Source organism: Cyrtonyx montezumae, unplaced genomic scaffold, assembly GCF_038088225.1.
Source record: "Cyrtonyx montezumae isolate F1298 unplaced genomic scaffold, pur_monq_1.0 scaffold_33, whole genome shotgun sequence".
NCBI lineage: Eukaryota > Metazoa > Chordata > Aves > Galliformes > Odontophoridae > Cyrtonyx > Cyrtonyx montezumae.
The window spans coordinates 891,812-915,913 of NW_027072038.1; positions in this window are offsets into that span (position 1 = coordinate 891,812).

The window sequence follows — 24,102 nt, forward strand, 5'->3', positions numbered from 1 at the left end:
GAAACTCAACACAGAACTTTCTAGCAGATCCATCTATTCAGATCTCATTTTTCTGACCGGTCAAGGTCAAACATAAAGCCTTCATAAGGGAAGGAAATAGATATTGGGAGAAAAACAATTAAAAACATAATTTAAAAACCTAACTGTGTGGATACTCATGTCACATGGCCTTCTTGATGTCATGAGAAGTACAACCAGAGTATTTCAGATTCTTCCTGCATGTCTTTTCCAAAGCATCAGAACATTCTCCAATCATTCCTACCAAAGTTTTTATCCTGGTGAACAAGAGCAAATACTCCTAAGAGGATGAAAGTGAAAGGGATCCAGGAAAGCTGCAAATATGAAAATTATGATTTTGGTCACTTGGCTTAGAAAGAAAACTGCCTGGAGAAGCAATTACTCACAGGTGCTCAAAATAGAAATCAAAACGAGCGTGAATCAAGAGTGGCAGAAAACAGGGAGATAATCAATAAGCAACTGTGGGGAGATTCCTTTTGTAACATCTCCATCCCTGTAAGGGAGGGTGACAGACGGACACAGTAGCATCTGTATCACCTCTGCATCTTATCCTGAGTATCGAGGAATCCGGTGCTGTCACAGTCTGCATCAAAACGGATGCTAAGATGTGTGTTTGATGGGAAAGAGATGGGAGTTATCTGTAGAGATGAAAATCATCTGGCTAAAGAACAACCAGGACAGTCACACCTCCGACATCAAAATCTATATTAATCAAGTGCTCATTTCCAGTTTTCATCTCCTGGCCCACAAAAACACGTAGCTTCATTGTTCAGGTTGTCAACCCATTATGACAGGTTATATTTTGTTGTTTCTTTTTCAAGAGGCCTTGCTCATAATTATGCTGCTGATCACTATTGCTTCAAATCAACTTACAATCATTAATTCTCTTTCCCTCCTTTCTACCTCTTGCTCTAATAATATTTCACTGGATATGATAGTACAGCAGGGAAAAGGAACACATTGTTTTCGACGCACTCAGAAATTGTGAAGATGAAGGAAAAAGTATTTTTTTTTCTTTAGAAATAATAAGAAGGATTACAGATATGTGAACAAATGCACGGAGTAATCTGCAAGCTATAATTTAGGAGAGAGCTACACATTTCACACTCGTCATTTAGAGAGGGTGACAATTACAGAGCAAAGGAGTCCTGGTGCTGTGGGTGTGCCTCTCTAACTACAAATTTATGCCTGCTTTCTATGTATTGAAATGTATAAGAAAAATGAAAACTCTTGAGGATTTGTTGATGCAACAAACGTTTTGATGGCATTTAAGTAAACAGGCTTTTTACCTCAAAATATTTACATCACAATGCACTGGGCTACTATCTACATTTCTACTTGCAAATGTCCTACAAGGTCCCAGAGAAAATAAATGGAGTTTCTCTAAGGTGCAAGTGCTCTTAATAAAAGAAATTCTGCTGTGCAATGGGAAAGCTACAAATGTCTGTAATTAGCATGCTTCGCTGATATAATTAAACACTTGAATTTGCTTTTCACATAGCCTAAACTGCTTCTGTGTTACAACACAGAGGCATCTCCGGAACAGAGCTGCTAGGAAAACTGTTCTTGATGAAAAATTAAATGTTATGAACTGCTAATTCTACCCAAAGTGGATTAAAAAACAAAGTTTTTTTCTGCTGCTTTTTCTTTTTTTAGAGGAAATCCTGGGCTAAGGGGGATAATGTCCTTTATAAAATAAACTGATACAGATTGGTTAATGTTTTCATGTACTCCGCCTTAGACATTACTGGCAGAAAATGGGACACCTCAGGCTTGATTAAAGATGTGAGAAATGATCATGTGAATCCTCCTCAGTGAGAGCATTGTTTGGTTTCTTTTGCATGCAGTTTGGTGTTCTTCCATCTACACCTTTGTCACGGTGTTGTCCGTGACAGTAACCCAAAGGAAACCGAGAAGGGAGAGGGGAGAGGGAAAAAAAAAGAAACTGCGTCAGTGGCCGCGCGGCCGCCCGAGCAGAGCCGCGCTCCGGGAGGGGGAGGGGGAAACGGCGGGAAGAGATGGGTCTACAAGAAAACAACGGCACGATCTGAGAAGGAATGGTAACTTTTACTAAATCTAATAAAATTGAACAATTGAAAGAGAGAGAAAAATTTTCAAACCAAAAGCTATGAGCTTACGCTAAGGAGGACCCGCAGGGGAAGCACACGTGCTGAACCTCCACGGCAGCCCAGAGAAAACGCGCCCAGACCGAGCGCCGCCTGCATCCGGTGCGGAGCTCCGCCCCTCCCCTCTGCTGCTCCCCCAGCATTAACTCCTTAACTGCTGCATGATGCTCTGATGTGGAATACCGGCATCAAAACCACAAAACCACAACATTCCACCCCTTATTCCACATCATCACATCATGCTTAACACACATCTATACATAACCAAACAGTAATAACATGAGTTACATAGAAACATATATATATATATATATATACATACATACACACGTAATTACAGACTGCATTCCCCCAGCATCAAATTCCCTTGTGGGACACACTGGACGTCCCCATTTTTATCCATTACCCACCAGGTGCACCCAGGTCCCTGCGCAAAAACGGTTCCACGGAGGGGTTTGCCCTTTCCAGAGGCTGGAAGGACCCACACCGCTTTTCCCAACATGCTCCTCACATGTACCACAGGGACCTTATCTCCCTCTATGGTCTGTAGGGAGCCGGACTGTGTAGGACCCTCTCGGTTGACTGATCCCCTAGTGTTGACCAGCCAGGTGGCTTCTGCCAGATGCTTCTCCCAGTGCTTGAATGTCCCACCACCCATTGCTCTCAACGTGGTTTTTAACAACCCGTTGTAGCGCTCGATCTTACCAGCAGCTGGTGCATGGTAGGGGATATGGTAGATCCATTCAATGCCGTGTTCTTTGGCCCAGATATCCACAAGAGAATTTTTGAAATGAGTCCCATTATCGGACTCAATTCTCTCTGGAGTGCCATGTCTCCATAGGACTTGTCTCTCGAGCCCTAAGATGGTGTTTCGGGCGGTAGCATGGGGTACTGCGTATGTCTCAAGCCACCCAGTGGTCGCCTCCACCATGGTGAGCACGTAACGCTTACCATCGCGTGTTCGTGGCAAGGTGATATAATCAACCTGCCACGCCTCCCCATATTTATACTTTTCCCATCGCCCTTCCTGCCAGAGGGGTTTCATCCTCTTGGCCTGTTTAATTATGGCACATGTGTCACAGTCATGGATAACCTGTGCAACGGCATCCATAGTTAAGTCCACCCCTCGGTCTCTAGCCCACTTATAGGTCGCATCCCTTCCTTGATGGCCTGAGGTCTCATGGGCCCACCGAGCTAAAAATAGCTCTCCTTTGTTCTGCCAGTCCAAATCGATCTGAGACACCTCAATTCTGGCAGCTTGATCTACCTGATGGTTATTTTTCTGCTCTTCAGTAGCTCGATTCTTGGGCACATGAGCATCTACATGGCGCACCTTTACACCCAACCTTTTTGTTCGGGCAGCAATGTCTTTCCACAGTTCAGCAGCCCAAATAGGTTTACCCTTCCGTTGCCAGTTGTCCTGTTCCCACTGCTGCAACCACCCCCATAAAGCATTTGCCACCATCCAAGAGTCAGTATAAAGATATAGCATGGGCCACCTCTCCCGTTCAGCCACATCTAAGGCCAGCTGGACGGCCTTTACCTCCGCAAATTGGCTTGACTCTCCTTCTCCTTCGGTGGCCTCTGCAACTCGTCGTGTGGGGCTCCACACAGCAGCCTTCCATCTGCGATGCTTCCCAACAATACGACACGATCCATCAGTGAAGAGGGCATACGTCTTTTCATTCTCTAGTAGTTCGTTATATGGTGGGGCCTCTTTAGCACGTGGTATCTCCTCTGATGGGGATGTTCCAAATTTCTTGCCTTCAGGCCAGTCCATGATCACCTCCAGGATTCCTGGACGGTTGAGGTTCCCCATCCGAGCTCGCTGTGTAATCAGTGCAATCCACTTACTCCAGGTGGCATCGGTAGCATGATGGGTGGGGGGAACCTTTCCTTTGAACATCCAATTCAGCACTGGCAGTCGAGGTGCCAGGAGGAGCTGTGTCTCAGTACCAATTACTTCAGAGGCAGCCCGAACCCCCTCGTATGCGGCCAAAATCTCCTTCTCAGTTGGAGTGTAGCACTCCTCTGAACCCCTGTACGCTCTGCTCCAAAATCCAAGGGGTCGGCCTCGGGTCTCCCCAGAGGCTCTTTGCCACAGACTCCAAGTGGGACCTTTCTCTCCAGCAGCAGTGTAGAGGATGTTTTTCACATCCTGTCCCAACCGAACTGGCCCCAGGGCCACAGCACGGGCTATCTCCTGCTTGATTTGCTCAAAGGCCTGCTGCTGTTCAGGACCCCATGCAAAATTATTCTTTTTCCGAGTCACTTGATAGAGGGGGCTTACTATGAGGCTGTAGTTTGGGATGTGCATCCTCCAAAAACCTACTACACCCAGAAAAGACTGTGTCTCTTTCTTGCTAGTGGGTGGTGACATACTGGTGATTTTGTCAATCACATCTCCTGGAATGTGACGACGTCCATCTTGCCATTTTACTCCAAGGAATTGAATTTCTTGGGCAGGTCCCTTCACTTTGTTCCGTTTAATAGCAAAACCAGCACCCAGAAGAATTTGGATTATTTGCTCTCCTTTTTTAAAAACTTCCTCTGCTGTATCACCCCACACAACAATGTCATCAATATACTGGAGGTGCTCAGGTGCCCCACCCTGTTCCAGTGTGGTTTGAATCAGCCCATGGCAGATGGTTGGGCTGTGCTTCCACCCCTGGGGCAAACGGTTCCAGGTGTACTGAACGCCCCTCCAGGTGAAAGCAAACTGTGGTCTGCACTCTGTGGCCAAAGGAATAGAAAAGAATGCATTGGCAATGTCTATAGTGGCATACCACTTGGCTGCTTTTGACTCCAGTTCATACTGCAGCTCCAACATATCTGGCACAGCAGCACTCAGTGGGGGTGTGACTTCATTCAGGCCACGGTAATCTACCGTCAGCCTCCATTCTCCACTGGCTTTACGCACCGGCCATATGGGGCTGTTAAAAGGTGAGTGAGTCTTGCTGATCACTCCCTGGCTCTCTAGCTGACGGATCAAGTTATGAATGGGGAGCAAGGAATCCCTGTTGGTACGGTACTGCCGTCTGTGCACTGTTTTTGTAGCGATAGGTACCTGCTGCTCTTTCACTTTCAGTACCCCCACAACAGACGGATCTTCTGACAGGCCAGGTAAAACAGACAGCTGCTGAATGTTGTCTGCATCTACAGCAGCTATTCCGAAAGCCCATCGGTACCCCTTGGGATCCTTGAAATGTCCCCTTCTGAGATAGTCAATACCGAGTATGCATGGAGCCCCCTGTCCAGTCACTATGGGATGCTTCTGCCAGGTTTTACCGGTGAGGCTTATTTCTGCCTCCAACACAGACAGTTCCTGAGAACCCCCAGTCACTCCAGAAATATGAATCAACTCTGTCCCTTTATAACTCGAGGGCATCAGAGTGCACTGTGCACCAGTGTCCACCAGTGCCTTATATCTTTGTGGCTCTAATGTGCCAGGCCATCTAATCCACACAGTCCAATACACTCTGTTATCCCTTTCCCTCCCCTGGCTGAGGGCAGGGCCCCTCTATTGGTTACCTGCAGTGACGGGAGCAATTTCATTGGTGGCTGATCTCTGCTGTAGTTCTCTCACTCGTGCTCGCAGTACAGGAGTGGGTTTTTTATGCCACTTCCTCATGTCCTCTCTGTTTTCTCGTAAGAAGCTCCACATGGCCACACGTGACATGATGTTACTGCCGTCATTTGCTCGTGCAGAGGGGCGGTTGCCTTTGGTGGCCGAGACTTTCAACAGTTTGATAAATTGCTTCATCAGATTCTTTGCGTCATGCTCGTCTTCATCAGGTGTTTCCAATACTGACACAGGTTCATCCCTATTCATCAGTAATGACAGTTCGTCCAGTATAGTTTTCTGTGTCTCCTTAATCTCACCTACTTCTTCTGCTACTATAGCTGCAATGGAAGCACGTGATGGTGGAAACTGCTGTTCAAAGTTTTGGAGTGTAATAGTCAGTTCATAAACTGGGAGTCTCCTGTCTTGACCCTCGAATCTATGGAACATTGCTACCAGTGTACTTGCGTACCTCTCTGGTGCTGTTTTTGAGAGCTTGCGATATACATCAGGTGTGCACCTTACTCTATCAGGATCACGGTCCTGGTGTGGGTTGTTAGGGACGAAATTGGGATCATACAGCATCTCTACTATGGCTGTTTCTCTCAAAAATTGGATGCCTTTCTCCACGGTGTTCCATCTTTCCACCTTAGGCTCCAGATCATCTTTGTAAGGGTATCTATCCTTTACAGCCACTAGTACTCGTTCCCAGAGGGTAGCGACTCCATTCAGACATCTGCCAATTCCTCTATCGATAGCTGGGTCTCGGGCAATGCTTGCCAGTTGGCGGGCTTCACTGCCATCTAGGGACACGCTGCTGGCACCGCTGTCCCAACACCGCAGCAACCAGGTGACAATAGATTCACCCGAGCGCCGTACAAACTCCTTTCTTGAACCTTGGATTTCAGTCATCTTTAGGGGCCGACGAGTAGTGGTAACAGTGACTCCATCATCATCGCTGTCTTCTCCATGTCTCTCACTTTTCTTAGTGGCCTTTTTAGGTGGTGGTGGTGGTGGTGGTGGTGGTGGTGTTGGTGGTGCTGAGGAGGGCCCCTCGCCTGGATCTTCCTTTTTTTTCTCTGCTTCTTCTTCTTTCCGTTCTAGGCGCGAGGACGGCCGTGTCCATTTCTGGCCTTCCACAGGGGCAACCGACACTGATACCGGTGCTTCCTGTGATTGGTCAGGTCTAACTTCGAGGTTTTCATTTTTGCTTTGGACCTTGGTTTGGAAACCATTTCTCTCCAGAATATCAATTATGGCTCGATAAGCACAAGCCAGACCCCAAACAATACATTCCTTCTCAGATCGTCCTGAGTCCCATGACTCCTTACCTAAACACTCACTGAATTTCTCAGGGTCCCACAGGTGCTCAAGATCAAAATTGCATAACACCGGGGGTCCCCACGCTTCTAATTTCTTTCCTAATTTTTTCCACCTTCCCTGCCATTCAACACTCTCTGGTTTTGAGGAAAGCTTCCTCCACATGATGTAAATTACTATTGCAGAGAGTGCATGCAGAAAAACAGATAACACAGTTGCCACAACTGCCGGGCTGACATCCTGAATATAGGTAAAGACCTGAAAAGAGTAATTGGAAACCGTTCCAAATGCCGCATAATCTGTCACGTTAGCCAGGGTGTTTAGGTAGGAGGCATGTAACCCCCTCAGCACACTAAAGTAGCTGTATATCCACACTACTCCGGTGCTGAACGCGAGGAGCTTAAAAAGACGCCAGCATGCTGTAAGGTACATGAAAAACCTTAGTCCACTCTGCACCAGATTTACAATGGAGAGCCAATACTGCACTGCCCGCATTCTCCACCAATAATTGTCACGGTGTTGTCCGTGACAGTAACCCAAAGGAAACCGAGAAGGGAGAGGGGAGAGGGAAAAAAAAAGAAACTGCGTCAGTGGCCGCGCGGCCGCCCGAGCAGAGCCGCGCTCCGGGAGGGGGAGGGGGAAACGGCGGGAAGAGATGGGTCTACAAGAAAACAACGGCACGATCTGAGAAGGAATGGTAACTTTTACTAAATCTAATAAAATTGAACAATTGAAAGAGAGAGAAAAATTTTCAAACCAAAAGCTATGAGCTTACGCTAAGGAGGACCCGCAGGGGAAGCACACGTGCTGAACCTCCACGGCAGCCCAGAGAAAACGCGCCCAGACCGAGCGCCGCCTGCATCCGGTGCGGAGCTCCGCCCCTCCCCTCTGCTGCTCCCCCAGCATTAACTCCTTAACTGCTGCATGATGCTCTGATGTGGAATACCGGCATCAAAACCACAAAACCACAACAACCTTCCTGCATTTTCAATTATCCCAGAAAGATGCCATTATTTTCAGAGTTCATTTTCATTCTTTTAGTCCTTCTGCTTTAGAGATAACAGGAAGACACGGAAATACAATGACAGCCAGTTTGAAGTAGTTGCTCTGCGCAAGGAATTATTTTAACCCACTTTCATACACCTCTGTGTGTAAAACAGCAAGGACAACACTAATCTGGTTCCTTGACTTGCCCACTGGGACTCTAAGCTCAAGAACCAGAGACTGCAGGAGCCAGGAGACAGAAAACAGAAGGATTTAACAGAAAACAGTCTTGCAAAGAGTAATCCAGAGTGTGCACTGTCATTCTATAACTTACTGCAAAGAGTTAAAGCAACTGAAGATGGCATTTTCTATCAAACTGCAGAATAGGCTATATTCAGAGCAGACTTCACTCTAGGCTTCAGGAATATTTCCCAAACTCTTCTTTCTCCAAACCAGCCTTATGTTTACGAGATGGTGAGCAATCTTTGTTCTACCCACGGATGGTGCTTACAGAGACCCTGACACACCTTTCTGGAGGTGCATTATCCCAGACAAGAAGATGGGGAATGAGGGTGTTGAAGCCAAAGCAATGATGGATGACGCCCCCCAAGTGAATTATAAGAGAAATCAATACTATATCATACACTTGGGTTTGAGGTTGGCAGCAATTTGTGACCAGGCTTTCTAATTAGGAAATGCTAACAGGGTCAGGCAAAGTATAGCAAGATGTTGGTTTTAGTACATATACCACTGAGAGATGCCTTAATTAATCAGCAAGGAGATGAAAGATAGCAAAGGACACACAGAGTGTCCATGCAATATCTTTAATGTACCATGCCAGGCTATCAACACTAGAACACAGAGCAAAGTGACCCCAAATCAAAGGAAAAGAGTTATCAAGGTGGTATATTAAAAAGTGTGAGTGTGTGAGAGTGTTTGCTGTGCCACAGGACTAATAAAGCTTTTGCCCATATGTTTTCACAGACAGGCCACCTTCAGCAGAACTCTGTAGGCTCAAGCAAACGCAAACATGGCTTTCCATTATCTAAGGAGCACGACCACAAAGTTGACAGGTTGCCACAAAATAGCTCTGATCCAATTCCTAAGGACTGCAGCATCTGTGGAAGCAGGTTTTAAGTCATCTGTGTAAGAGCACGTCCTCCAGACACCACTACAGTGCAACCTGAAGCTGGTGTTACCGTTGCCTAATGCTGTTAGCCCACGTTTGCTGCATTTCTGCCTGACTGCCAGTGCACGTAATTGTACTGATGCTGAAACCATGTTCACAGTGGAAGGTGAGAGAGAGGAGAGAGAGCTGCTGGGCTGACGATACTCACCAGGACTCACTTGTGTGATGTTCAAAGAACTGGTCATTCTGCTTGGTGGCACCTGACACCATGACACAGTATGACAAGAATCATTAGTACACCCTCAGATCTCAAGCTCCTGGAACAACCTGCTCCCTGTGTCCACAGCTCTACTTTAACATCCCTTGTACCTGGGAGCTGGGGTAGTCACTGGTTTTAAGGGATATAGCTGATTTATTCCATCCTTACTTTTGTTGTTTGTTTGTGCTGCTCTGATGTTCTAATGAACCATCCCCACGTTAACCCCGGATTTCCACATTGATAACTTCAGATATCACCTTCTGGTCAATTGAAAATTTATTTTGGTGATCACTGCATGCAAGTTTGCCAAAGAAAGAGGGCATTCTGGCAGCAGCATGTTTTGAAATTCAATTTTACTGTCAAGCCCATGGTACCAGTGTCCAGCCAGTAAGGCAGACAGCGTGGGAACAAAAATGAACCTCCCAGTCATAAAACTGGGGATTATAAAAGTGACTCTGAAGATCAAGCAAATTTAGTTGATCTAGTTTTCTTTGATGAAATTGAATACCAGAATTATGCCCTTATTGTAGAAATCAAGAAGCCTTCATCTTTACTTTAGGCACTGTTCTACACAATCTCTTCCACAGTGACATGATTCTGCCAGATGGCGTTGAAGGAGTATGCTCCATTCACACCAACCAAATGAAATAAGTCATATTTCATTTTCAGCATTCAAACAAGTTCCTACACTAAAAGCTATTCTGAGATTGCTTGAGAAGTCTCTGCCTGAAGGAAAAGCACAGTAAAAAAATTGCAAAATTTTCATCTTGAGTTGAGCACTTCACAACAGGAAAAACGTTTTTTTTTAAGCATTAGAGATTAAATTATGGTTGCTAACCAGTAATCAGACAAAATTAGATTATAATATCTAGTTAAAAGGTCTGCACTGCAGATAAATTGGTTAGGTTAGATAAATACTCATCTGTTATAATCTAGTCATATTGAAAAATGGAGTTGATTACTTTGACAGCAAAACTGATACAACTCATGCAGCTACACATTTTACATCTCTGCAGTCATATCTGATAGCACAAGAAAATCCAAACTGATGTGCCCTTGAATGAATGCATGCCATCTCTGTGCCTGTAAGCTGGTATCCTCCTTGACAGAGTCCTCATAGTAGCTGTCGATGCGTACAAGCATTCTGATGAATGATTCCCTGCTCACAGTTCAGACCACAGAAACACGTCATGTGGGTCACCACACATCCTCGGGGCTTTTCCAGTTGCTGTGGTCAGTATTCTGCCATCTGTCACCAGCCAAGGTCTCTCCTTGAGAACAACTCCTTTGGCACACTGCCGTACGTTACACACTGACGTAGCTGTCAGTAGATCATACCCTGATGGCTCTCCCTGCTCTTGCACCAGGATTCAGCCGTGCTGAATAACACAGGGGGTTGCATTCACCATTAGTGAGAGAATGTTTGAAGGCTGGTGTTCCCCACGTCTTTCAAAAGGTGCAATTAAATCTTGTGCATGTCCAAAGAAGGGCAATGAAGTTGGTGAAGAGTCTGGAGCACAAGTAGCATGGGGAGCAGCTGAAGGAGCCAGAATGGTTTAGTGGACTCAGGGGAGAACTTACTGCTTCCTACAACTCACCGAAAAGAGATTGTGGTGAGGGGGGTCAGCCTCTGCTCCCAGGTAACAGCTAGGATGAGAAGTGGTGACCTTAAGTTGAACCACAAGAGGTTCAGGTTGACTATTTGGAACAATTTCTTCTCAAAAGAGCAGGAATGCATTGGCACGGGCTGCCCAGGGAGGTGGTGTGTCACTGTCACTGGGGCTGTTCAAGAACCATAGAGATGTGGCACTGAGGGAAATGGTCAGAGGGCATGGCAGGAATGGACTGCAATTGGATTTGGTGATCTCAGAGGTCTTTTCCAGCCTTAAATATTCCATGATTCTATTCTCATCTGTCCATTACACAGAGTTCACCTTTCCTGAACAGGAAGGCAAATGAATTTCAAGACAAGAAGGCCTCTACATAACTGATAACCTAAGTACACTGTAAGTACTTTTGTCTTGGACAAAGACACCCAGATGCAGTTCCCCATGTTACCTTAAGAGAACGTTTCTTCCTATTGCTAGCCTCACTGCTACACATGTTTAATCATGACGTAGCAGGCAAGAGATGTTCAAGAGAGTTTGCATGCCCTCCTAAACCTCAAGATCATCTTGTGTGTCATACTGTTGCATATGTTTAAAGCTTATTTAATATCTACACCTAATCACTTCTTAGGAAAAAAAAAAACACTGTAATTTAATTAACTTTTTTTTTAATTCTGTTGAATTCATTTATTTCTTTTATTCAGTCAAGACACATTGTTTAAGATAGGAAATGATTTTTAAAAGAAAACAGATTTCCTTATGAAAAATAGACTATTTCATAGAATCACAGAATATCCTGAATTGGAAGGGATCAACAAGGATGACTGAGTCCAATCAAAAAATAAACTTTCATTTAAAAAAAAAAAAGCCTCCCACTGAACTTACATTTTGCTGCAGCTGTACACCAGTCCCACTAATCTGTACACTGCTGGTGTGAAATTCAGACTTGTCAACTTGCAACTCCATTAACATCAGTCCCAATGCACCTTACCAAGTGAAAACACTGGTGCTGAAAATTCCAGCTGTAAATGCAGAGCAGCAGAGGTTGATGTGCATGCAGAGTGATGGTTCCCAGATCTGTGCAGAAGTGACTCTGGTGCTCCAACAGGCAGCAAACGGGATGGATCCATGATGGTTTCTCATAGGCAGGGCATCTCTCCTGCTCTCCTGAGGAACACCAACACGTGACTCTCGCAGCAGGGGTTTTAATTTGATTTCTTTCCCTGGTGCTCATCTTTGGATGGAAATACACGGATTAATTTCCTGTGTTCACGGCAGAGCAGTGATAACCACATGGGAAGACAAAGTGAGGTGGCAGAAAAACTCTAAGCATGGTATAATATTTTGAACAGTGCCTCCTCCAGTGGCGGAATAACCTCAGCCTTTCTCCCCCTCCATAATGGCATAAAAATGCAATTGTGTATTGCTTCCTCTGGGAAGGTGATGGGCTGAGGAGACTAAAGGGGATATAAACTCTCCACATCCTCAGCATGAACCAATTATTGGGAGATAAAAAGAAAAATCTGCAGGTGATGTGCCCACATATCATCTATATAACTGAAATAACAGCACCACTGCTCTGCTCGGTTTAGTATTAAAAGGATGAACACACTGGAAACCTCAGGAGTACCAACAACCTTCTTTACTCCTCCCTAAACTTTACTTCTGAGACATGAATTCCAAAGACACCATCCTCAAATCTTCATTTTGTCATCAGTCCTCAGGTCTCCCTGCATATGCTACTGAGGGAGGTAACAGGGACCGCATACTTTTGCATTTGATTCAATCAATCTGTTTTGGAAAGTCAGTTTTTAATCATTCTCAACTTGAGAGCTGGCAATGCAACATTTCAGGCTGGTATCATGGCAGATTTATAGGGGAGTTACCGACAAGATCTTAACTATAGAATCATTAATGTATTGCTACAGTAACCCCAGAAATATTCAGTGATTTTTATTGGAACATACATATTTCTTCAAGACAGTTCATGACATCTTATCAGATTTGCTTCTGTAAAGAAAGTTTTCATATTACAACTAAGCCATTTTACTGTTGCTGTGGTAACTACAGCACCAGTTACAAAAGCTAACCACAGAACAAATGCAATTGCTATGTAAAACTCATAGCCAAGTTTTCTTCGTTATCTAATCTAGGAGTGAGAGGTGCTAGAAATAGACATGAATTAAAATTCAACAGGAAAGAGCAGCTGGGAATCTGAAATTTGAGGTCAGCCCTTTAATTCTGTGTCCTTCCCAACCTGATGTCTTCCACTTGGTTGGCACTGGACTCGTGTGACCAGATGCTGCTGGTGCTCCTGCAGTCACCATTTCCCTTTCAACACTCAGAAACTCAGAATTCCTTTCAACCCAAGAATTTTGTGATCACAAACATCAGAGTACTGATGTGACTGAGCTGAATGGGTTTGGAACTACTTTGCTTTGAGGAAAATGTATTCCCCATGGATTGATTTTCTCAGGCTCATTTTCATTTAAAAGTACTCTGCACTTACTTTATATTTTCATTCCCAAATCTCAACGCAGGGCACAGTGGTGTATGTAAAATCCTGGCTTCATCAGAGTGAAGGTTCATTTGATCACCGTCAGTGCAGCCAATGCTCACCTTCCAGATGTGTCAAATCAAAAGGAGTATCAAGAAAGCACAGCGGTCACATGAATTCACCCCAAATCTAGCATGAAGTTTGACCTTATGCAGGAGCAGAAATTTTGTTCCATTCTCTCCCAGAGTATGACAGCAGTCTAGCACATTGCCTATTATAGGTGGATAATATGTTAAAAATGGCATTTTTTGCTCTACAACAGTAATTTCTGAAATTCTCAAGTCAGACTCCTGCAAGTCTGGCAGCGTTTCATAAGGATGCCTGTTCTCACTTTGCAAAATTGATATTATTTCATTAAGTTTGAGGAAGGAAGGCTGTTGAACAGCAGCACCCTCCGGAACCGACGTCATCTCCTTTAATCAAGGAAAATAACAGTCATAAATCATTTGATATATTAACGTCTTCAACAATGATGGTTACAGTCAATGTGTGCTATTTTATGGCCCTTGTTGCATCTTGTATGCAAATGGTTTTGTCTTAGAGCGTATGACAATAAATATTGCATACAGAGCTACTGGATTGCTTCCACTTCCTTGCACTGAGCTGCTGCACAAAGTCACACACTCATATCTGCACAACAAAGCCCTCAGGGCAAACTGTGTCATCTGCAAAACAGCCTCAGTGGAGGCAAGCACGGGGTTATAACTGGAGTTAGCAGGGCCAATAACAGCGCACAACACTTCAGAAATAGGATTTTCTGGCAGAGAAACTACAAATACCATTTCTGTAGAGATGGAGTGCTGAGAAGATAACTTCAAGTGGTTTGAAATCTGTCCTTCCCACTCTTGGCAGCTTCATTTTGGATGAGTCCATTGGCCTGTCTGCACTTTATCATTTACAAAACGGACAGGTTGCTTGGCAGTCCAGAGAAAATCTGGTCCCGTTGGCCCTTCTAGACCAAGGTGTTGCCCCAGTAATTATGAGGGCTCTGAATTATCTTTTAGAAAGCTAGAGTACAGTGAAAAACCCTCTTCAGCCTCTGAAATGTTGTCATTTTCCATTCAGTTCTGCAAGACCTCCCTGGAAGGGTTTGCCTACATGTACAGTAATGACACAAGATAATTGCACAGCTGCTGAAATAATGCATGAGACTCTGGGAATGAGACCTCGGAAAGGTCACAGGCTCTCTCATTATCTTTCTGCTTTCTTTTGTTTCTCTGCTCTGCCCTTTTTCATCCTGAGAAAATGCTTCTGAATGCTAATGGCACAGTGCTTGGCACCCTCCTCGCCAGCCATGTCAGCATAATTAATTAGGATGGTAGAACAAACACCATTTCACACAGGTCAGGTAAACCCATTTTGACACCAGAGGAAGAGCAGACACAGGAGGATGATGCACAGTACCTAACCACATTGCCAGGACTCAGAAAACAATAGAAGATATTTCAGCTAGAAGTCATGGGATGAAATGGAGAGAAATGCAGCCTGCCTATCAATGGAGGTGTATTATAGCAGGGAGTCACCTGGGAAGGATGCTGGAAACCAGACAGAGCTTTGAGGCTCTCCACAGACAGAGTCAGACCCTGCCTTGAGGCTCAACGTGAGCACAGAACAATGCAGCAGAGCATTTATGGCTCATTTTCCCTTTTCCTTCTGTCTTGCTGACTGGCAGGAAGATTGGCACCAAAGTGTTTTCCTACAACACTGAACACTCCAATCCCTTCCCATTGCCCACAGACCTTTCCCAGGGACTTGGTTAATTAGAACAAGCCATTCATTTCATTCTATTTATCCTTTCACATGCACACACTTGTGTTGCAAAAGGTCATTACAGAAATAAGGCAGCCTTTAAAGCCATGGGGAATATTTCTGCATCTTCAGTGAACCGACTGCTCTTCTCATACACAACCTCACGTACTTGCTCCCCCAAGGAACAAAAGCAAAATACTGTTGCTGCTCACGAGATGTTAGTCATGCTGAGACGCCACGATTCCTTCTCCTTTAACACAGGTGCCTACGAGAGCTGTCACATCCATAGTTCAGGCTTAGGAATCAAAGGAAACATCCCATATGTCAGCATTCCCCCTTGCAGTCAGGGAGTGCCCGGATGGGTTTTGAAAGCAATATTCTGGTGGCAAAATCCTGCAGTCTATCCAACCAACACCTTTAGCTCATCCTTAATGTACAGTTGGCATGGATGAGCTTAACTAGAGCAGACCTCTGGAGCACCTTGCTTGATGTGGGTGTCACACAGGCAACCACTGGGACCAAGAGCAAGACTGCTAACAAGGGAGCCTCTCCCTGCTCTAGTCTGGCTCACCCTGCTGCTTCCTCCCCACTTGGAAGTTGCTCACATTTGAGCCATACCAACGTAAAATGCTTTAATTTGGCACCAGACTTAAGATAAGTGGAGGGCTATAAGCAACACTTGTTTTACCTTTCTTTCTTGGTATCAGATGAAGGTTGGACGAGGAATGTTAATTTCTGCAACTCTCATCTGACTGATCAAATCTAATATTTTTAAATAGAAAGTGTAAACTGAGCAACTTCAAATGTCAAAATGTTGCAGAGTGGTATTAATATATTGATTCCTATGTCCTCTGACACACAAAGAACACAATCTCATTGACTGAGTTCTCCATTTCTGAATATTTTAAATGTCAGAATGGACAAATTGCTATATCTGATACCATGGCAAGGAAGGATGTGTGGCCAGACTGCTTCCCTCCTATGCATCAGAAACAGATGCTATGCATTTTGGGGAGGACAATACTGATTTTTGATGCCACACAGTTTAGTGAAAGCATCTGCAACATGAATTCCTGAAGAAACAGCTCCAAATTTTGCTGTCACTTATTTGTCATCTCTTACCCTTTAACAAAAGGAACTCTAAGTAGAAGTCCTTTAGGGAAATAAACTGAGATTGAGGCAGAAAATGGACAACATCCTGGTGTAAATAAATTGCAGAAACTAATGGGACCACCTAGAAGAAAGAGTAGATAGGAAGAAATGCCTGCAAGGATGAAAGGTAAGCATTCAGACAGAGCAAAGCAGACCAACTGCACAGAGATACCCCATGGTGAAATCCATCTGCTTCATCTAACAGGTGGTTCAGGTCCCAAAGTCCAGTCTAACTACTGATAACACTGATTTTGATATCCAGAAAAGTGATTAATTCAACGAGCAGGGCCAACTCTGCCTGCATCTTCTAGGCCTCCCTTGAAAATCCTGCAGGATGCTGTAGGGCATCACACAGAGGACTTACAGAGCACGCATGCAGCTTGCAGATCAGTGCAGGGCTGCATCATGCTGCAGGGATGGGAGATATTTCCTTCTACAGTTATCTTTCCTGTCATTTTTAATGCCTTTCTTGTAGAGATCCACATCTCTAGTACAACTTCTCATCCAACTCCATGGGAATTTATTTCTTCTCCTCAAAAAACTGCTTTTCAGTTTCAAACAGAAATAGGTTTGTCAAGTGGATGGATTTGATAGTTAGATGAATGTGTTTTATCAACGGAATGGATTAGGCTGTTTGCATTTTGTCACCACAATCTCAATCCATCCTGCCAATAAAACATATTTCATCAAAGCTTTAGGCCACCATGCTAACAGAATGTGTTTTGTCAACAGTCTAAATCCATCCTGTCAACAAAATCCATTCTGAAGGAAAATAACTCAATCTCTTCTGTCAACATCAGGAGCAAAAACTTGGTTGTTAGTATATGGAAAGCAAAAACAAACTCCACAGTTAACCATCCATATTTTCAGGTCAAAATAGGAAAAATATTAAAGTATCCGTCAGTTTAGCATATGTAAATGACAACAACTGGGAAAAATAAACTATACATAAGCACTTACTGGTGTGATTGGGATGTGAACAAGCTATGGAGGTGTCCAGTCTAAAACCCGAGGCTTCTGCCATCCAGACTTCAGAACTAGTCCCATATAAGTAATGGTTAATGAATATTTATTAATTAAGAAAATTCAAAAGCTCTATATGCAGATTACTAGAATTCATAGAAGACAGAGAGCCAGAAAGCCAATTTCTCTTGCTGACAGAAAGTTACAGTGGCAGAAACATAAATAATGCTGTCATGGAGGCTCCATCCTGTCCCTTGTGCTTTAATTAGAGCTTGCAAATTAGTTGGACTGATCCAGCCATTACAGTCAGTCATGCCACTCCTTATCTGCACCTCTACTGTTGCTTTCTACAGTCACTTTAAGGGACAGGGTAGATTTTTTAAGCAAGGATAACGTCAGGTCAGTGACAGAGCTCTCCTAGGAAGCTTTGGCGTAGCAAGGGCCTTCTAAGTTCATAGGCACAGAAGCAGAACTGACTTACACTGAGTTTGAAAGGACTCTTTGGTAGGTGGCAATCCTGTTTGTGTATGCACATGCACACACACAGAAACGGTAACTACAACTTGGTAGTGGTAGATACAGAATACAACCATCCCCGTGCTCCCTGGGGAGCAGATTCATACAGAACTCCTTTCAACTCTCAGTAATATACGATTCACTACTTCCAACGTTTATTAGGATGGTCTCAAAGCAAGACTGCAGATACTGAAGTCTGATAGCTCCAACTCCTTTACTTGAGAAAGCTGCCTGTCTCTGCTGATTAGTGCTCTCAAAAGCACATTGTGAATATTCACAGTAGTTTCCATTCCGAGCCCTAAGTCACTGAAAGTTGATTGCTGTCATATAATAAAAGTCAGATGGGTTTTAAAAAAGGGTTGACAGCCTTTGGGTGCCTACCTTAAAATGCTATAAAAGAGCACAAGCCATACACCTTCTTTCAGAAAAGACAGTCCACGAATTATCTTAGCCAGGCATCCAAAATCAATGGCCTCATTTAAGAAGATGTTTGTTTCACTCTCAGATTAGCCATTGTGACCTGTAAACCTTAAACTTCAAATGGCAAAAGAATTTAATAAAATGGCACTCCATTAAACACTCACGTGACTTTATTTTGCTGCTTTATGTTGTAATCCTTGGAATTGGTAATGTTAGGACAGCCTCGGGCAGTGGAAGGTGAGAGAAGAGGTGGAAGACTAATAATCTAAAGCAGATAAAGTCTAACAAATCAAGTTTTCTCCAATAACTAAGTAGAATATGCAAATACATAAACCTAGGGCCATTAAAAAACAAGCTTCATTTGTTAGCTTACCCTGAATCTTGATACAAGCACAAATAAGAAGGAAAAACCTTCATGTGTCATGGAAGGGACCTCTGAGTGCTTGGTACTCCATTAAAAATTCATCCCGAGCAACAAGACACCACATACATCACTCCCTGCTAAGGGAAGGCTTGCATCATTAAATTAATTCAATTTCTCCAGTTGCTCACTTCAGCATTTCACGACTTGAAGTGAAATTCCTGCTATTCTACAATTGGTTCCAGCCTCTTATTAAAAGGAGCCTTACCTTCCTCCAGATGGTCTGTGCTAATTATCAGCCTTTTGTGCTGCATTATCTTAGTCTGTATTGTGAAGCAAAAGGATTCATTTTAATCACATAAAACAGTAATAAAATCATCTCCATGGGGAATTCCACAATGTGTTGGTTTTTTTTCACCTACAGAATATTCTTAAGTGTTTAATGATTTATTGATGGAGTTGCTTTGGCTTTATAAGCTTTTTAATTCTCTTTAATATGCATACTGCCTTCCAGACCCTTGATTACACCACTTGCCTTAATCACTTACAACTTGACATCATCTTAGCAGGCTCTTTCCAAGTTCTGTTTCATAACATTTGGCAAATAAATATAAACAACAGCAGTAGGTATTTATTTTTCCTATTAATAGAGGTTCTTGTATTGTGACCTCTGGCAATAGGATTCATCATTGACAGGACCAAGTCCTTTAGGACAGAGATCATCTATTAATTACCATCGCAGAAATTCATACTACTGCAGAAATACTGTCATCTCATAATGTCTTCTTTGCATGCCAAATTCTCATCTGGGTCTTGCAAGTACTAATCCATTGACAGCTTTGCAGCATGACTTCTACTCTGTTATCATATGCCTCTATGCAGAGATTGACTTATCACCTGTAACTGGATAACATGGGATATTCAGATCAAACGGCATCATAAGGAACATCAGTGCTGAAGTGGCTACCAGGAACAGAAAGATTATTTGGCACAGTCAAAGCCATCAGTCATACTGACAACATGAACCAAAAGGGGAAATCAAAATGTGGTTTGCAGTCGTAATGCAGAGCACACTAACGAGCTGTTGCTGTCACAGTTCAGCATCAGGGCTAGCCAAATACATTGGGAGAAAATGTTTGTATGTGCATCCATAGACACACACATGCATGTGTGCATTATCATACAATCATAGAATATTACAAGTTGAAAGGACCATCAAGAGCAGCTTGTGGCTCCAGTATACTCACATTCATCATCATCACAGACGAAACAAATAGTTTATTTTACTTCTAATAGCTTACTTCTGGCTCGTACTCAGTGCCTGTTCATTTCCAGTGCAGGATTCCTGTATTTGCATTTTTATTAAAACCTTATCAAGTCTAATGCCTCCATTTGTCATGGTACAATTATATGAAACTAGAGATTAGGCAGTCTTACACATCCCATCTTTTAGGTGCTTTATCATGTCCTTGTAGCGATGGCATTCAAACCCAATGGCCCCCTCAACCACCACATGCCTGTCACCTTTGTTTTTCCAGTGTTACTTCCTAGAAAGACTGTTTCTAAGTAATGTCAGTGCTGGAATATCAGCACCAGTTTGTCCTAGGCATTCACTGAAGGGCTGGGTGGAACACACTCTGCTTATAAGTGAACTCAGTAGAAAACATTCAGATCAGAAACCAGAAGAATCTTTAATCCCAGCAATTTTAAGAAAGAAGCAGCAGGTATATAACTCAAGGAAGCCTTCTTCAAAAGCACAGAGGATATTGTGTTCCCCTGCAAAATCCATAGCTTTTCTTCAGAGTTTTGAATCATCTCAGCTCAGCTGGGAATGTACACCCTTTCTGGAAGAAGAAGAAAACAATCAAAACACTCTTTGATGCCTTTGCTTCCCACAAACAAAGCACTGTATCTACAATACCCTCCTGCAGCATAAATTCATCCATTAATTGGGATCCTAAACCACAGCTTTGAAATAAGCACTGCTTTCCAGTAAATGCTTTTCATCATTGCTTATTAGAGATAAAACAAGAAGCCTTTCATTTAAACACCACCGTAGCTGTACCTATTGCTGGCTTCACTCCAGCTCCCAAGGCATCAGGAAACTTGGAAAGAGATTTAGGATTCAGAGACCTTCCCATCACTTTTTTCCTCTCTGGAGACACCAATACTAATGCTCTCTCATCCCCGAGGAACTTCAGGAATAGCAGACTCAGCAGTGAAGTATCAAGCTCCTATGTGTTATCCTAACGTAATTTTTAAGCCACTGTATTATTCATTAAAGGAATTTCTATGGAAATATTACTAAGCTGAATCAATTATATCATTTAACTTTGAGGATGACAAGACTGTATTTTGACATGTGCCAGCACTGGACGTGCTAACTCATGGCAACACGAGAACTTTTCGGTGATCAGAAATCAAATTCACTGCTGAACTGCAGAACAACGTTTTCATGGTGAATACCCCATCCTATGGAGGAAGGATTTTGCACGAGACAAGATCACGGTTTTCAGAAATAAATGCAAAGCTTTTGTTGTCTGAAAATCTGCCAGCTCTGCAAGGGGTAGGCAGTAGACTGGCTAAATGCCATCAACACTGGGGAAAAGATGTCTGACTGCTCAAATTTACCCATCAAGACAGAAGATAAGGCAGTGACAGGTATCCTCTACAGGGCCTTTTTCTCGAGGGTTCTCATTATTAACCTCAAACTCAACTGCAGTACCAAAAAGTCTCAACTCCTAGTGAAGTCAATGGGAAAACGTAAACTGAAATTATTTAGGGAAGAACTGAGTGATCCCAATTCCCTTCTGAATCTGATGTGACTTGTCCAAGTAACTTTCAGGTGAATGAGGAACTGTCTTCAGCTGAAACGAGGCCTGTTTTTATCAGAAGGAGATGCAGTAAGGAATGGCAGCAATCGTCTTGTATGGCAGCTTACTAACCTGCTCTCAGGCTTGCTTGCTTCAGGAAGCAGAGATCTGGAAATAGCTTAACAGACACAATATTTCAAAGTGGACATGTGGAAACAGTCAGTCACTTCTACTCCTTAGTTCTTCAGAGAAGGAAAAACCTCTCACAGGAGCTCCAACCTTAATGAAAGAGAGAAGTGGAGAGGCTGAAAACTGGGAATGTTTCTCTCTAAACTTCTAAGTGTCCTTTTATCCTGGCAGTGAATCACACCACGAGGATTGAGAAGTCATGAAGAAACACCCCAATGGGATGAACCTGTCCCTACTTACTTCCTGCTCAGAAAGCATCTATTGGTTCCACGCAGAGGACTTCCTGCATGGAGAAGAGATGCAAATCAGTGCATGGCTGGCAGAGATCTTCCAGACATCTGCAGTGTGGACTGGGGAGCAACAGCAGGGTGACATCTCCCATTTCTCATTTCAGCCACAAATACACTGCTGCAATTGTAATTTATCAACCACAGATTAATTCACATCCCCTTGAACTTCACTGGGAAAGGATCTTCCCTCATTCCTTCTCCTAGTCCAGCTCTCTAGTTCTGAAAAGTTGCTTTCCAGGTGAGCAAATGCTATTGCACCCCCCACCAAAATTTGCTGCATAACAGTGAGTTGGGCTGATGGTGCTTTGAAGCAAACAGCAGCTAAATCACTGTGGAAAAAACCCCTCACTTGGCACAAAACATTGCAAGCAGCAAAGCCAGTTTGTAGCAGCATGGAGGAAAAGAGGCTTAGCAGTCCAAGCATTTCCAGCACTGTAAAAGCTGGTCAAATAATGGAAAAATTTATGCGAGTATAAAGTCATCTGATGATAGATGGGGAGGATTAAGCTCTGCTGAATAAGTTATTCTCTGCAGAATATATTTCAGTGTTACCATCCTGCTTGACAAATAATGGGCAGATTAACTGGCTAAATTTACATGAGGCAATGTTTCCTAGTGTTGTAAACCACCTCTTTAACATACTAAATTAAAACAGAAAAAAGTTTTTTTTTTTCATTTGAAACTTGCTTTTTCAAAGTTTCTCTCCCCATCCTTAAAAATTTATCCACACAAAAGACACAATAAAATTAATCTGCACAAAGTCCCAAAATGGATTTATTAAACTATTAAATCCCCACAATGACTGTGTTCATTTTAATATTTTTCATAAATGCAATATGATAAAATGACCTAAGGTACCCTGAATCTGGATGAGAATTAACAATGTAGTTCAATTAACACACTCCAAGTTCAAAATTTCTCTGGCTTCACCAAAAAACTTGTTAAAAGAGTTCAGAAATTTGTCTGCACTGTGGCAGTCATCTGACGAAAGGCAGAAATATCATTCCAGATCCTGTTTCACTATGGAATATTTTCACACCAAAGTCTTTGTTATGCCAAAGACCCTCACAATAAATGATCTGCAGACATCTCACTCGAGTTCTCTGACTGAAAGTGAATACCAATACCATTACTTAGATTTCCCATAAAGGGAGCAAAGACATTTTTCTTGCCTTCCTGTCTGCCTTCTCCTCCCAAATCAAATAAATTTTATATATTTAAATGAATTAAAAGGTAATAAATCCTCACCTGAGTAATGGTAGAAGTGCATAGCAAACACTGTGCTTCAATAATTTAGAAAAATGACCTGCTGTTATATTATGCCTTCTGACGTTCAGATATTTATTAGAGTCCCCTTCTTTGTGCTTTGGTTCTTTCATGAATACCATTATATTAGTAGAGGTGTCCCACACTGCAGTAACACTTTGCTGGCTTAGTGCACCTCTAACAACTCCTCACATTCCTTTCTGATGGCTGTGGCACCTCGGAATGAAAGCAATTATGTGGTCCATAAATTGTGTAAGGCCTAAACAAGTACAAAGAATGCGACATTTCTGAAGTGGAGGGCTATGAATCTCCTCAAAATCCTTCCTGAAAGCTCAGCCAAAGACTCAAGGTCACTCCAACTCCAATAGGACTACACCAGTGACAAATCTGGTCCGAAGCAGGAAGTTTTAGCCTATGTATCCACAAGAACTAATTGAACACAGCAAGATGTTTTAGCATTTCTACAAAGGTTAGCTACAGGAAGAGTGAATATTAACAACCATGCTGCTCCTCATCAAAATAACGTCCATGCCTCCAAAGCCAATACACACCTCAGTTAAAAAAACCAACAAAATACCCCACCAGATTTCTAGAGATAGAAAGAAGGTGGTTTCATTGTTTTATGAATGATTTTATGGAATGTTTTATGATTCTAAACAAGACGTTTTATTTGTCCCCCATCTGGATAAAAAAAAACACATAAAACTTCTTTTTTTTACCTCTCAGTGCCTTGACTGTAAATTCTCTGGGGCAACGATCACTTCTTTGTATGTCTCTGGACACAGATTAACACGTTGAGCACTTGTCTCTGCTGCAGCATC